Here is a 13,717-nt window from a genome sequence, read left to right as displayed (position 1 = left end):
CTGCCCTGTGAGAGGATGCCACGTGTCATCGGTGCAGCCTCCTCATGTCCGACGTGACAGTTGCTGATGTGATGTTTGACGGTTCGAATTCAACGGTCGGATGTGTGCTCCGAGTCCCGTGCCCTAGATCGGACGGTTCCGATCGGCCGCGCCTATCTTTATAAAGCCTCAGCGTCGCCATTTTTTCCTCTGCGTTTTCTTCGTGCTTTCCGACGATTCTGCCCCGACGGTTCTTCTATGTCCAGTGCTCCGGCGATCCTCGGCTCTTTGCTGCGGTGATTCCTTGCTCCCTGCGGTGGTCTTCTCCCTCTCGTAAGCTTTCCCTCTCTATTGCTGCTTTCCCACTGCTTCTTTTCCGCCACCGTATTTTCTAGCTTTCTGTGTTTTCCAGCCATGTTTTCCCTTCGAACCTTTTGCCTTTTCGTTTCCCGACCATGGCGAGTAGCTCGCAGCCGTCCGACCCCACTCCCGATCTCTGGTATGCTACCATGGAGACTCGTTTCGATGCGAGCGATGCCGCGAGTCTGATAAAAACCTATGACCTCTCATCCGACCATGAAATAGTTTTAGCCTCCCCGTCCGACCGGCCCAACGACCCGCCGATCAACAAAGTTTGCTTTTTCCGAGACCAATTCGTGGTCGGTCTTCGGTTTCCCGTCCACCCCTTCATAACCGAGGTCTGCAACTACTTCCGCGTCCCGCTCGCCCAGCTCGTCCCTAACTCTTTTCTCCTGCTGTGCGTCATGGTAGTGTTGTTCCGAGTGCACAACATTCTACTGACCTCTCTGGTCTTCCACTACTTTGACTACCCCAAACAGTCCGAGCTAGGCAGTTACTTGTTCCAATCTCGCATCGGCTTTGTCTTCTTTGACAAAATGCCCTCCTCCAACAAACACTGGAAGGAGTACTTCTTCTTCTTGAGCTCCCCGAGCTGCCAAGCTTCCGGACCAAATGACAGGTCGGGCTTCCTACCCAACCTGACTTGAAGAAGTACAAGACCCGGCCAAACTACCTCCATGCTGCCAATATACTGGCCGGCTTAAAGTTCGACATTAACAAATTGTTGCCGGAGGTTGTGATGTATGCGTTTGGGCTGAGTTCGATCCGAGCAAAGCTCCCGAGCAGCCTAGGTATGAAATTTCTCAACTTTTTTTCCTTTGAGTCTAATTGATTCTGTTCTTCTCTTGCAGTTGACATCATGATGCGCGCCCAGGCGGCCGGCATAATGAAGGCTAAGCAAGCTGAGATTGAAGTAGCTGCTACCAAGAAGATAGAGTGGCTCGGCCTGACCCCTGTCGGCTCACAAGAGGGCACGGTTGGACAGACCGTAACTGTGGGTGACGGGACCGCCAAGCGGACGCCCAGCGCAGAAAGGGCGACCGACCCAGGATCGGTCTGAGAAGCGCCACCTGTCATCCCTGCTGAGGGTTCGGGGTCCTCGGGAGATGAAGTACCGCTCTCCGGCAAGAGACACCGAATGGACGCCCTTCCTGTTCCGCCACCTCGGCCGTCCAAGACTCTGCAGGGGGAGGCAACCCGTCTCTAGCCGCTCTCGTAACAGTGGAGGCCACTTCCTCCGAGCGGACTCCATCTTTGGCTGAGCTACCAGAGCTGATCGTCGTTCAACCGATCATTTCTTTGCCGCCAGCTAGGCGGAAGGTGACACGGTCTGCTATCCTGCCAGTTCCTCCTGCTCAAGCTTCCGACCCATCGTCCTTCGCTCAATCGACGCCGAACGGGAGATGATCCACCACTGCCACGATTCGCCTTTCGACGGAGGACCTTCCGGCGCCGGGCGACCAGCACAGCTCTCCTCAACATCAAGTCTACATTCGTGGTCGGCTCGCTCGCATCTGGGAGGAAGCAAGGGCACGAGCGGCGGTGAAATGCCCTGGCGCGCTTACCGATAGTCACCTGGAGATGTCCACCAGGATTAGTATTCTCAACTATCAACTCATGATTTACATTCGATCGGCACTAATGCTTGCTTGTAGTTCTGGGTGGAGAACATTATCATGTGCCAGCGGTTGACTTAGGTGGAGGATGAGCTGAAGAAGCTCAAGATTTCCGGAGCTTCCTCCTCCTAAGGGCCACCGACCACACACTTGTAGGCCGACCTGAAAAAGGCCCAACAACTTCTTGCGGAGGAGCAGCAGAAGTCGGCCGAGCAGGCCAGCAGGCTGGGCCAGATCGAGGCACAATTGAAGACCTACGATCATAAACTCGAGCTGGCTTCCAAAAGAAAACAACGAGCCATCGCCGACCTGGAGCAGAAAAACTAGGATGCTCGACAGTTGGTCGAGAAATTGAAGAAAGTAGAGGACTCCCTGGTTGCCGAGCGGGAGAGCCGCTCAGCTAATGAGGGGGAGCTTCAGGATCAAGTGAAGCGCCTTGAAGAAGATCTGGGGGCCTCCCGAGCGGCGTTGACAGCCTACCAGGAGGCCGAACCGGGCTGCTTTGCGGTCCTGAGGCAGCAGTACCTCCGCTCGGACCAATTTCTGGAGAAGGCGACTAATCGGATTGTCCACTCGTTCGAGCTGGCCATCGACGCTATGCTCATCCAGATGAGGACGAACAACCATATTTCTGAAGATCTGTCCGACAAGGATGTCGACCGCGTCTAGCTCCTCGAGTATATTCCCGACGAAGCCTTTGATTATATTGAGTGAGTGAGGGACTTGTAGAGAGTATATTTTTGTAAGCTTTGAATGTACTCCTGCCGTTCGGTAGTGTTTAACCTATTATCAATGAAATCTTTTTGTGCCCTTTCTTCATATGCTATCTTTCTGCTAGTATTCGGCTATGTAGTTCCGATCGGCTATTACGACCGTACTTTCAGTATTGAAAGATTCGCTAGGATCATACCTCCGGGGTTTATAGTCGCTGCTCGACTCTGGGTTTTAACGTCTCTGCTAGACGATCTTCTAAGGTAGGAGTTTAAGGTCGCCGCTTGACTGCCGATGGAGACATGGGTTTAACGTCGCCGCTCGATGATTTGGTGAAGACAGGTGTTTAAGGTCGCATCTCAACCGTCAATGGAGACATGGGTTTAACGTCGCCGCTCGACGATTTGGTGAAGACAGGGGTTTAAGGTCGCCGCTCGACCATTGATGGAGACATGAGTTTAATGTCACCGCTTGACGATTTGGTGAAGACCGGGGTTTAAGGTCGTCGCTCCATCGTCCATGGAGACATGAGTTTAACGTCGTCGCTCGACGATTTGGTGAAGAACGGGATTTAAGGTTGCCGCTCGACTGTCGGTGGAGACATAGGTTTAACATCGCCGTTCGATGATTTGGTGAAGACAGGGGTTTAAGGTCACCGCTTGACCATTGATGGAGACATGGGTTTAACGTCGCAGCTCGACGATTTGGTGAAGACCGAGGTTTAAGGTCGCCGCTCGATCGTCGATGGAGACATGAGTTTAACGTCGCCGCTCGACGATTTGGTGAAGAACGGGGTTTAAGGTCGCCACTCAACCGTCGGTGGAGACATGAGTTTAACGTCGCCGCTCGACGATTTGGTGAAGACAAGGGTTTAAGGTTGCCGCTCAACCGTTGATGGAGACATGAGTTTAACGTCGACGCTCGATGGGAATTTTGATAACCTTTTTCCTTTTTCATTCCAATCCTGCGCTCAAAGGAAACAGGCAAAATGGAGAGTACACATCAATTACATTGGCGCACCTTTCATCCATCTCGGTACGGCAGGAGATAGTTCGCGCTCTAAGGACGTTCTAGTTGCCGCCCATCTTCATCCTCTAGGTAGTAGGTGCCAGAGTGGAGCTTCTCCACGACTTTGAATGACATGGCCCACGGAGCTTCTAGTTTAGTGACGTTGCCGACCGACTTCACCTTCTTCCACACGAGGTCGCCGACCTGGAACGACCTCGGGATCACTCGTCAATTGTAGTACTGCCTCATCCTTTGCCTATAAGCCATCAGCCGAACGGCTGCTTTGTCGCGCGTCTCATCCACGAAGTCTAGCTCCAGAAGCCTCCGCTCGGCGTTATCTTCGCTGTAGTGCTGTACCCGATTGGATTCGACTCCAACTTCGACCGGGACGACCGCTTCACCGTCGTATACAAGGTGGAACGGGGGTACACTCGTGCCTTCCTTAGGGGTCGTACGGATTTCCCATAACACGCCAGGGAGCTCGTCCACCCAGCTCCCTCCGATATGGTCAAGTTGAACTTGCAAAATCTACAAGATCTCCCGATTGACAACTTTAGCCTGTCCATTGCCCTGAGGGTATGCCATGGAGGTGAAGGCTTGCTGGATGTCATACTCCTCGCACCACTCCTTGAGTTTCCATTCGGCGAACTGTCTACCATTGTTTGAGACGAGTCGACACGGAATGCTGAACCTATAGATGATATGCTGCCAGATGAACTTTTGGACCATCTGCTCGGTTATTTTCGCCAGCGACTCGACTTTAATCCACTTGGAGAAGTAGTCGACCGCACCGAGAAAAAAGTTTTGCTGCCCGGTCATCATGGGGAAGGGTCCCACAATATCCATGCCCTATTGGTCGAATGGGCACGACACAATGGAAGCCTTCATCTCTTCGGTCGGTCGGTTGGAGACATGGTGGTACTTCTGACAGGACAAGCAGTTAGCTACTGTCCGAGTGGCATCCTCCTGTAGAGTCGGCCAGAAGTACCCTGCCAATAGAATCTTCCTTGCTAGCGACCGACCGCTCGGATGCCCCCCACAGGAGCCTTGGTGTACCTCCCGTAGTATATAGTCGGCATCCTCTGATCCGACGCATTTAAGCAATGGCCTGGAGAAGACCTTCTTATAGAGCTGGTCCCCGACGAGGGTGAAACGATCGATGTACGCCACCAAGGATACTTGCTCCAATCACCAGCTCGTCTGCCGACGAGGGTGAAATGACCAACGTACGACCGACTTTGCTATGATCATTCTCCAATCGCCAGGGAAAGTGAGCCCCTCCATCCGATCGACGTACACCACCAAGGATACTTGCTCAATCAGCTGAGTAATGATGACTGGCGAGAGTGAGCTCGCAAGTTTGGCCAGCTCGTCTGCCGCTTGGTTCTCCGCTCGGGGGATCTTCTGGATGATTACCTCCTGAAAGTTTGCCTTTAGCTTTTTGAAGGCTTCGGCGTACAACTTGAGCCACGTATTACTGATCTCGAATGCTCCCACTAGCTACTGAGCAACTAATTGAGAATCAGAATGGATAAGCACCCTGCCAGCGCCGACGTGCCGAGCGGCTTGTAGGCTGGCTATAAGAGTCTCGTACTCGGCTTCGTTGTTAGTTGTCCGATACTCTAGTCGAACGGACAACTGCACCTACTCTTCTTATGGGGAAATAAGTAGTATGCCAATCCCACTACCTTGCCGGGTGGACGTCCCATCTACATATATTTTCCAGACCGAGTCGAGTTCAGGGTTTTGTACCTCCGTGACAAAGTCGGCTAAGGACTGCGCTTTGATGACCGTTCGGGGCTGATATTGGATATCGAACTCGCTGAGCTTCGTTGTCTATTTAATCAGCCGACCGGATGCCTCTAGGTTAAGCAAGACTCTTCCCAGAGGGTTGTTGGTCATTACCACGATAGTGTGAGCGAGGAAATAAGGACGAAGCCTTCGAGCGGCGAGTACCAATGCAAATGCGAGCTTCTCAAGATCGGTGTAGCGAGATTCAACATCCTTTAATATATGACTTAAGAAATACACTGGTTGTTCCTCGTCGCTCTGCCGAACCAACGCTGAGCCGATAGCATGCTCGGTCGAGGACAAATAGATCCGGAACGGTTCACCGACAGTAGGCTTAGCTAGTACAAGTAGTGAGTTCAGATATGCTTTAAGTTCCTCGAAGGCATGGTCACACTCCTCGTCCCACTGAAACTTGGTGGCTCGGCGCAGAATCTTGAAGAAAGGAAGGCTCCGGTCGGATGATTTGGAGATGAATCGTGATAATGCTATTATCCGGCCGGTGAGGCGGTGAGCTTCCCTCAAGTTTCTTGATGGTGACATATCTTGGAGTGCTTTTACCTTGCTAGGGTTTACCTCAATGCCCCGCTCGGTGACGATATACCCTTGGAAGCACCCAATTTTAGTGCCGAATAGCCACTTTTGAGGATTTAACTTTATTCCGTATGTCTGGAGGGTCTGACAGGTCTCCTTGATATCTGCACAGAGATCGGTAGCTCGGAGGGATTTAATTAATATGTCGTCGACATATACCTTCATGTTGCGGCCGATCTACCGTCGGAAGACTTTGTTCATCAGCCTCTAGTAGGTGGCTCCTACATTCTTCAAGCCAAACGACATTACGTTGTAGAAGTAGGTATCGTCGGCGGTGATGAAACTGACTTTCTCTTGGTCTTCACGGGTGAGCGACACTTGATGATACCCCTGATAGGCGTTCAACATGCATATTAGCTCGTACCCGGCCGTGGAGTCTACCATCTGATCGATCCTGGGCAAGGGATAGAAGTCCTTCGGGTACGCCTTGTTAAGATCCTGGAAGTCGATGCAAACCCTCCATTTATTGCCCGACTTGGAGACCAGTACCACATTGGCGAGCCAGATCGGAAACTGAATTTCGCGTATGTGGCCGGTCTCCAATAGCTTTTCAATCTCCATCCGAATAATTAGGTTATGTTCATCACTAATGTCTCTCTTTCTCTGCTTCACCGGCCGAGCGTCCGGTCGGACGTGGAGCTCATGCTGCGCGACGCTCGGGGAAATGCCGAGTAGCTCATGTGTTGACTATGTGAAGACATCATGGTTCTGCTGAAGGCATCTGATCAGCTCGACCTTCTGCTCGGCCTCCAAGTCAGACGCTATGAAAGTCGTCGCCTCTGCTCGACCTAGATGTATCTGTACTTCTTCCTTTTCCTCATAAATTAAAGTGGGAGGCTTCTCAGTTATGACACTTACCTCCATCCGGGGCGTTTTTTGAGAGGACTTTGCTTCTGTTTTGATCATCTCAACGTAGCAGCGCCGAGCAGCCAACTGATCTCTTCTTACTTCTCCGACCCGATCCTCCACCGGAAACTTGATCTTTTGGTAGAAGGTTGAGACAACCGCCCGGAATTCATTGAGGGCCGGTCGACCCAAGATGACATTGTAGGCTGAGGGGGCATCTACTACAATGAAGTTGGTGGCCCTCGTCCTCCGAAGTGGTTCCTCCCCGAGCGAGATGGCCATCTTGATCTGGCCAATCGGCAAGACTTCATTACCGGTGAATCTGTATAGAGGGGTTGTCATTGGCAACAGCTCGCCTCGGTCAATTTGGAGCTGGTCGAATGACTTCTTGAAAATGATAATGACCGAACTGCCTGTGTCAACGAATATACGGTGAATAGTATAATTGGCTATTACCGCTCAAATAACAAGTATGTCGTCGTGCGGCACTTCAACTCCCTCGAGATCACGGGGACCGAAGCTGATCTCGGGTCCGCTGGCCTGCTCCCGACTGTAGCCCACCGCATGGATTTCTAACTGCCGAGCGTGTGACTTCCTAGCTCGGTTGGAATCTCCGTCGGTCGACCCGCTAGCTATGATGTTGATCTCCCCTCGAGCAGCATTGCTCCTGCTCTCCTCCTCCCGAGTGGACGACCTGTTTCGCTCTCGCCCGGCTCTTGTCGGCTCTGCGCTCCTCCGATGAGGCAGCCTCCTTGCTTCTTCTCTCTGCTCGGAACGATGATACTCGTGTCGCCAGTCAGGAGAGGGGGATCGGCGATGATAACTCCTAGCCGTCGGTTGGGTGATCGGGTTGAACCCGCGACAGTCGCGGGTGTTATGAGTTGGAGACTGATGGAACAAGCAGAACAAAGGGGTCCATACCTTCCCCTTGGGTCTCGACCGCTCTGCGACAACATGCTGGACAGCGTGCGGCCTTGCTTCCTGGTGTGGCCGCACTCCTTCGGCCTGTGGCCCTCTCGGCGGCTGATGGCTGGACGGCGGTCGTCACTCGGTTGGCACTGATGGTTCGGATGGAGCTTCATTCTTTCTGGCTGCCTGGGCTTCCTCCACATTTATGTACTCATTGGCCTTCTTCAACATGTGGTTATAGTCGTGGGGCAGCTTCCGGACCAGCGATCAGAAGAAGTCCCCCGTCCACGAGTCCTTGCATGAACGCGCTCATCATGGTCTCAGACGAGACCGAGGGGATATCCATTGCCACTTAGTTGAAGCGCTGGATGTAGGCTCGGAGAGTCTCCTTCTGGCCTTGCTTCATGGAGAATAGGCTGACGCTTGTTTTCTGATAATGTCTGATGCTCGTGAAGTGGTGAAGAAAAGCCGTTCGGAAGTCCTTAAAGCTTCTGATTGACCCATCCGACAACCTCCGAAACGACCACTGTGCCGAGCCGGAGAGCGTAGTAAGGAAGACTCGGCACTTGACTCCATCTGTGTACTAATGCAAAGTGGTGGCGTTATCAAACTTACCGAGATGGCCGTCCGAGTCGGTTGACCAGTTATATTCCTCGATCGCCAAGGGAGCGTAGTGCCTCGGCAACGGATCCTGTAGAATGGCCTCAGAGAATTGTCGGTTGATGCTCGGGCGACGAATCAGCTCGGGGAGCTTTGACTTTTCTTGCGTCCCATGCGGGAGCCTCGCCCGAGGAAGAACCCCGGTCCTGGTTGGCCTGTGCAATTTCTAAGGGTATCTGAAATAACGCCCGATGAAACGGGATGAGCGCTGATGGAACTTCTCCTGGAGTGTCAGTCGACATCTTGTTTTGTCCCCAGATGGAAAGTTGCTCCGAGCGATCCTCGTGCACCGGCCGACCCCCTGAGGCCGACGTCGCTTGCTGCGCCAGATGATCAGCTAGTGCCTTTTGCTGCTGCTATTCGGCTATCTTTGCCGCCCGCACTTGAATGAGCGCATCGAGCTCCTCTGGAGTGAACGTCACAGTGTGGAGATGTCTAGCTTCTTCCATCTCCTCAGCTCGGATTCAGGTGTGTTCCCACAGACGGCGCTAAATTTGATCCTGTCCGAGTGTGAGTAGACGGACGCTGGGAAGATGACACTTATGTTGACTGGATGTCGACTGAAGGTGATGCGGACCTCCAACGAGCTAAGTCTGCAACCACAGAGTCGTTAGTGCAGAGCCGAGGAGGGGTTCCCTGGCGATGACCCTCCGACGCTCAAGTCAGATACCGACGGCAAGCAAATAAAGTAGAGAAGAAAGGAGCAACAGCGTGACTGTAGTTACAATGATGAAAACCATACCTCCTATGAAGCTTTGGGGCTTCTTATATAGAGCTCCCAAGAGGAGCACGTACGCTTCCCAAAGCATACATGGAAAGGTCGTGTTAGAAAAGCGTGCTTGATGTCATACCTTAACAGCCCGAGCATATCCCTGACGTGACAGTGGAAGCTTCTACCGTACGATCCTCTATCTGACCACGTCGTTGACCATGTCGCCTGTCGATGACACTGATCCCTAGGAAGATATTGCCAACTGCTCCTTTGTCTGTTATTGGGCCGAACGGGAGAACTGCTCGGCCAGTCTACCGTCCGGGTGATGCAACAGCCAGGCCGAGTGTCCCGAGCAGGAGAGCCGCTTGGCCAGTCTTCCGTCCGGGTGATGCAACAGTCGGGCCAAGCGTCCGCTCGGCCAATGCTCTCTGGTTGGCTCCCCCATCGGGCGAGGGAGCCCTGTCTACTAGGTCGAGGCTGCATCCACTGTTTGGCCGAGCAGGATGGCCGCTCGGCCTTCATGCCTCCCTGGTTGAGCTTCATGAGCGTCGGAAGCTCGGTGTCTGACCGAGCTGTCGAAGTGCCAGATCGTCTACTCTTCTTGTTGACCACGGAGGTAATTCGCCCGATCGGACACCCGTCTAACGTTGACCACTTTGACCTCCTGTCGGTCGGGTCCTACCTTACCACCGGATCATATAAAAATTGAATAAACCGAGCCGATAAAATATTGTTTTATTTAATTGAAAACTGAATTAATCAAATTTTTCAACAATTCTATATTTTTATCCGATTTTAGAATTTTTGAATTAACCAAACTGAACTTTTAAATTCAGTCAGATCGGTTGATTAATTTGATTTAATTGAAGTTTTGATTAGAAAATTTAAATTCAAAGAATCAGCATAATCATTTTTGCTATAATAATAATAAAAATATTCCTTCACACATTCAAGAACCCTTCCTACAGACATTTAAGAGTAGGAGTTGTTTGGAAAAGATAAATTAACTTAGCTCAAATAAATAAAAATAAGATCCAAAAAAATTAACAACAAATAGATTTATTGCTTATCCAAAGGCAGTAATTTTCTATTACTTTGGATAGTATATTATCATAAAATTAATTTTTTTAGGTAAATAAGAAATTAATACCTTGTAATTTTAGTTTGGCTTAGGTTAATGTGCAAAGACAAATACATGAATACAAATTTGAGTATTCATAAACATAAATTCAAGACAAATTTGAAGAGAATTTTGACTCTCACAAATTTATAGTGGGTCAATAACTTAATCCAAATGAGGTCAAGAACTAAGCCTAAATGGGATGATTGATTAGCAGTGATTGCACAGACATGTTCTCTAAAGTCTTTTGACATTAAATAGGATAGCAATTATCTTTTAGATGGATGAGAAGTGAAAATTGAGGAGAAGACAAGATAAAAAAATCATCATCCTCCAGATTTTTTTTGAAAAAGGAAAATTTTATTCAATAACCAAAAATAATTTCTCAGACAGCTAAATAGATGTTTATATAGACTTTAAATTCTAAGATACAAAGAAAATAAAGAAATCCTAAACCCTAATTTTTAATTTGTAAAGAAAGGAAAAAAAATCTATAAAATTATTGATAGACTTATAATCTTAAAATCCTTAAATAGACTCAAAATCTAAACATTTAAAAGATAGAAATTACTAAAAATACCTTAAATGATAAAAAATTAAAAATTACTAAAATCTTACTATTGTATTAAGGATCTGCCCCCTTTACTAACTAATTTTGGTGAAATCCAAAATAAAATTACATTAATGTCCTTTTTTCTTTTCACACCGAAAATAATTTCAAGGTTTATTAGTCATTTCTACAAACATATTCATCAAGGATTTAGAGTTCAAGACTTAGTTGCAGTATATTATTAGATTTTTTTCTCATTAATTAAGCAATGATTTAGAGTTCGAAACTTAACTGCGGCGTATTATTGGAAATTTTTCTCATTAATCAATTAGAGATCTAGAGTTCGAGATTCAGCTACGGCATATTATTGAAAAATTTTCTTATAAATCAATTAGAAATCTAGAGTTCTTTTTAGTCCCACATCTTAGAATTGACAACACTGCGAGCAGAGTAACTTTAATAAATACCTTGGGTTGGTGATGTTAAAAAGCATACTTTTCTCATTTTTTTAGCTAAGATCAAGTGTGATATTAAATTAATTTTTTATAGGGAGGAATTTCTTACAGTAGCTTGCTGCTGGAATTCTCGAGCGTCGCACTATTGCATGAATTTGGTGTACCCTTACCTAATTTATAGGTGACCTTTTGACTTTAGTTAAGATTAAGTGTAGTATTTGTTCTTATCAGTTTAATATCTAAAATAATGAATTAAATTAATTTTTTATGAAAGAGAGTTCGTTACTCATACACGTTCATGTATTATATTACACATGCAACCCAAGACGGAGCCAGGTATAGCCTGATATAAGGTGCCTAGTTCACACAACGCGTGTGCATAATCGCTAGTTAATAATAAAAATCTTCGAATCCTCCTGCATCTGTCACCCCGGATTGAAAATAACTCGTCCTCGAGTTCAAAATAGTATCAGGTAATAGACCAGGAGGAAGATCATCTAATATCAACTTGGCAAAAATGAGGAGTCTACTATTGAGTGTTGTTCATGAAAAACCATCAAGAATAAATCTTGATTCACCTTTATTTATCCATCTTCTAGATGCTTGGATAAGAGATTGATGATAATCTCATCAGACACTAAATGTCCTCGATTCATAATTTTTGCAATCTATTTCGAAAGAGAGCCCAATGAGGCTATCTCATCTCGGACAAGATGTGCGGCACGCTAAGGAGCCGAGAGAGTCAGCTAGCGTAGGTTCCCTTCTCGATGCCCTGGGAACCCTAGGAAAATCCACTGCATGCTTGGGCACGCAGGATCCCTCGTAACACTACCCCCTTGCATGGCACGCTCGGCGGACCTGTCCCCCCCAATTCAGCGACCACCAAATACATCCACCTCCTCATTGCGTTGAGCCTCAGCAACTGGCTCAAGTCTGCCATCTCATGAGATAGAGTGTTGGATCGGGTGGATCTGCTAGAGAGGGTGAATAACCTACAAAACAAGTTAGAACAATCTCTTTCTTTTGAACTGACAAGGACACACTATTAATTGATTAAAATAAATAACATAAAAGAAATAAGTAAGGAGTCTTAGAATTTTACTTGGTTATAACATGGATGGTTATTAATCCAAGATAGTAGAAAACTTAATAAAAAACTCCTTCAACAAAGATCAGAGGTGGAAAAGTCTTTTACAATAGTTGAACTCTCAGAAAGAAATACAGAAGTTATAGTACCAATGAATTTTTTACAATTCTCTTCAAGGTGCTATTTATAGCTCAAGAGTGAAAGTGACTATTTTATTGACATGGCAGTTTAGGGCATCTTGAGTGGTCTAGGACACTTCCAACTAGATACGTTTAATTCATGCAACATTCATTTTTTTATCTAGCTATTTGGAGGTGTCTCGGATCAATTGGGGTGCCTCAGTTGCATTGACGTGGGTTCTCGCTTCTTATCCACGTAGCAATGTTTTGCTTCATTGAAGGCACCTTAACTGAACTGAGGCATCTTGACTACTGTTCATTCTAGGCCCATCAAGTCTCTCCCGCGGTAGCTGCTCTGCTAGACATCTAAGGCACTTCCAGTCGAATCTGACGTGCCTTGAGCACTGTTAATCTGAATAGTCAATCTCAACATTAACCATTCTTTTCCTCGCGCTTGCTTGGGTGATGCTCTGGTCGTTTGAAGTTGAGCTCACATGAACCCAACTTCGGCCTTCTTCTTGAGCAGGTTTTCTCCTAGGCTTCTTTTCCCTCGGACCCTCCACACATGCTCTTCTTGCTCCACTGGTGTGTTGGTTAGTCCTAGGAAAACGTATCGGTTCCACTGTACAAAATTTTTTTACAAGTGTCGAACCTTTCCTTAAATAACCTATTGTGTTCTTTAGAAGTTAAATTAGGAATCGCAGACGGAACTTAACATCATTGATTCCAAATTTAACTTATCTGTTCTTAATGGTTTAGATTTGAATCGCAAGCGGAACTTAACACTATTGATTCAAATCTACCTAAGTTATTAATTCCATTAAATATTAATTTTCAAAATTGGCTTCCAGGACTGCATGGCAAGGCACATGGCCTTCTTGGATATGGGAGCAACCACCACCGCCTAGGCAAAGCCTTTTAAGGAAAGTTAATATTTAATTTCCTTAAATAACTCTAGGTTAACCAAAAAGAACAATCGAATCACAAATTCGAAAAAGAAGAAAACACAAACTCAAAAAACTTATTCGAAAAACTAGATCTAATTGCCTCTTGTATTTAGAATTCTTATAAAAAAAATAACTAGTATGATGCGGAAGAAAATTATTAGTTATACCTTCTCTTTGTAAGCTAATGACATCGAGATCTTCTGTCATATTCCTCGTCTCGACTTGGACGTCGTGTGGGCGACGATCCTCCAAGATG

General features: G+C 47.5%; 2 pseudogenes; both read left to right on the top strand.

The window, feature by feature from the left end:
- Positions 1-11,344: 11,344 nt before the first annotated feature.
- Positions 11,345-11,477, top strand: LOC121983421 (annotated as a pseudogene).
- Positions 11,478-11,489: 12 nt separating this feature from the next.
- Positions 11,490-11,645, top strand: LOC121983425 (annotated as a pseudogene).
- Positions 11,646-13,717: the final 2,072 nt, after the last annotated feature.

This window comes from Zingiber officinale, chromosome 5A (genome assembly GCF_018446385.1).
Source record: "Zingiber officinale cultivar Zhangliang chromosome 5A, Zo_v1.1, whole genome shotgun sequence".
In the NCBI taxonomy this organism is placed as follows: Eukaryota; Viridiplantae; Streptophyta; class Magnoliopsida; order Zingiberales; family Zingiberaceae; genus Zingiber; species Zingiber officinale.
The sequence above is the reverse complement of the archived record's forward strand: the minus strand, read 5'-3'. Positions and strand labels throughout refer to the sequence as shown.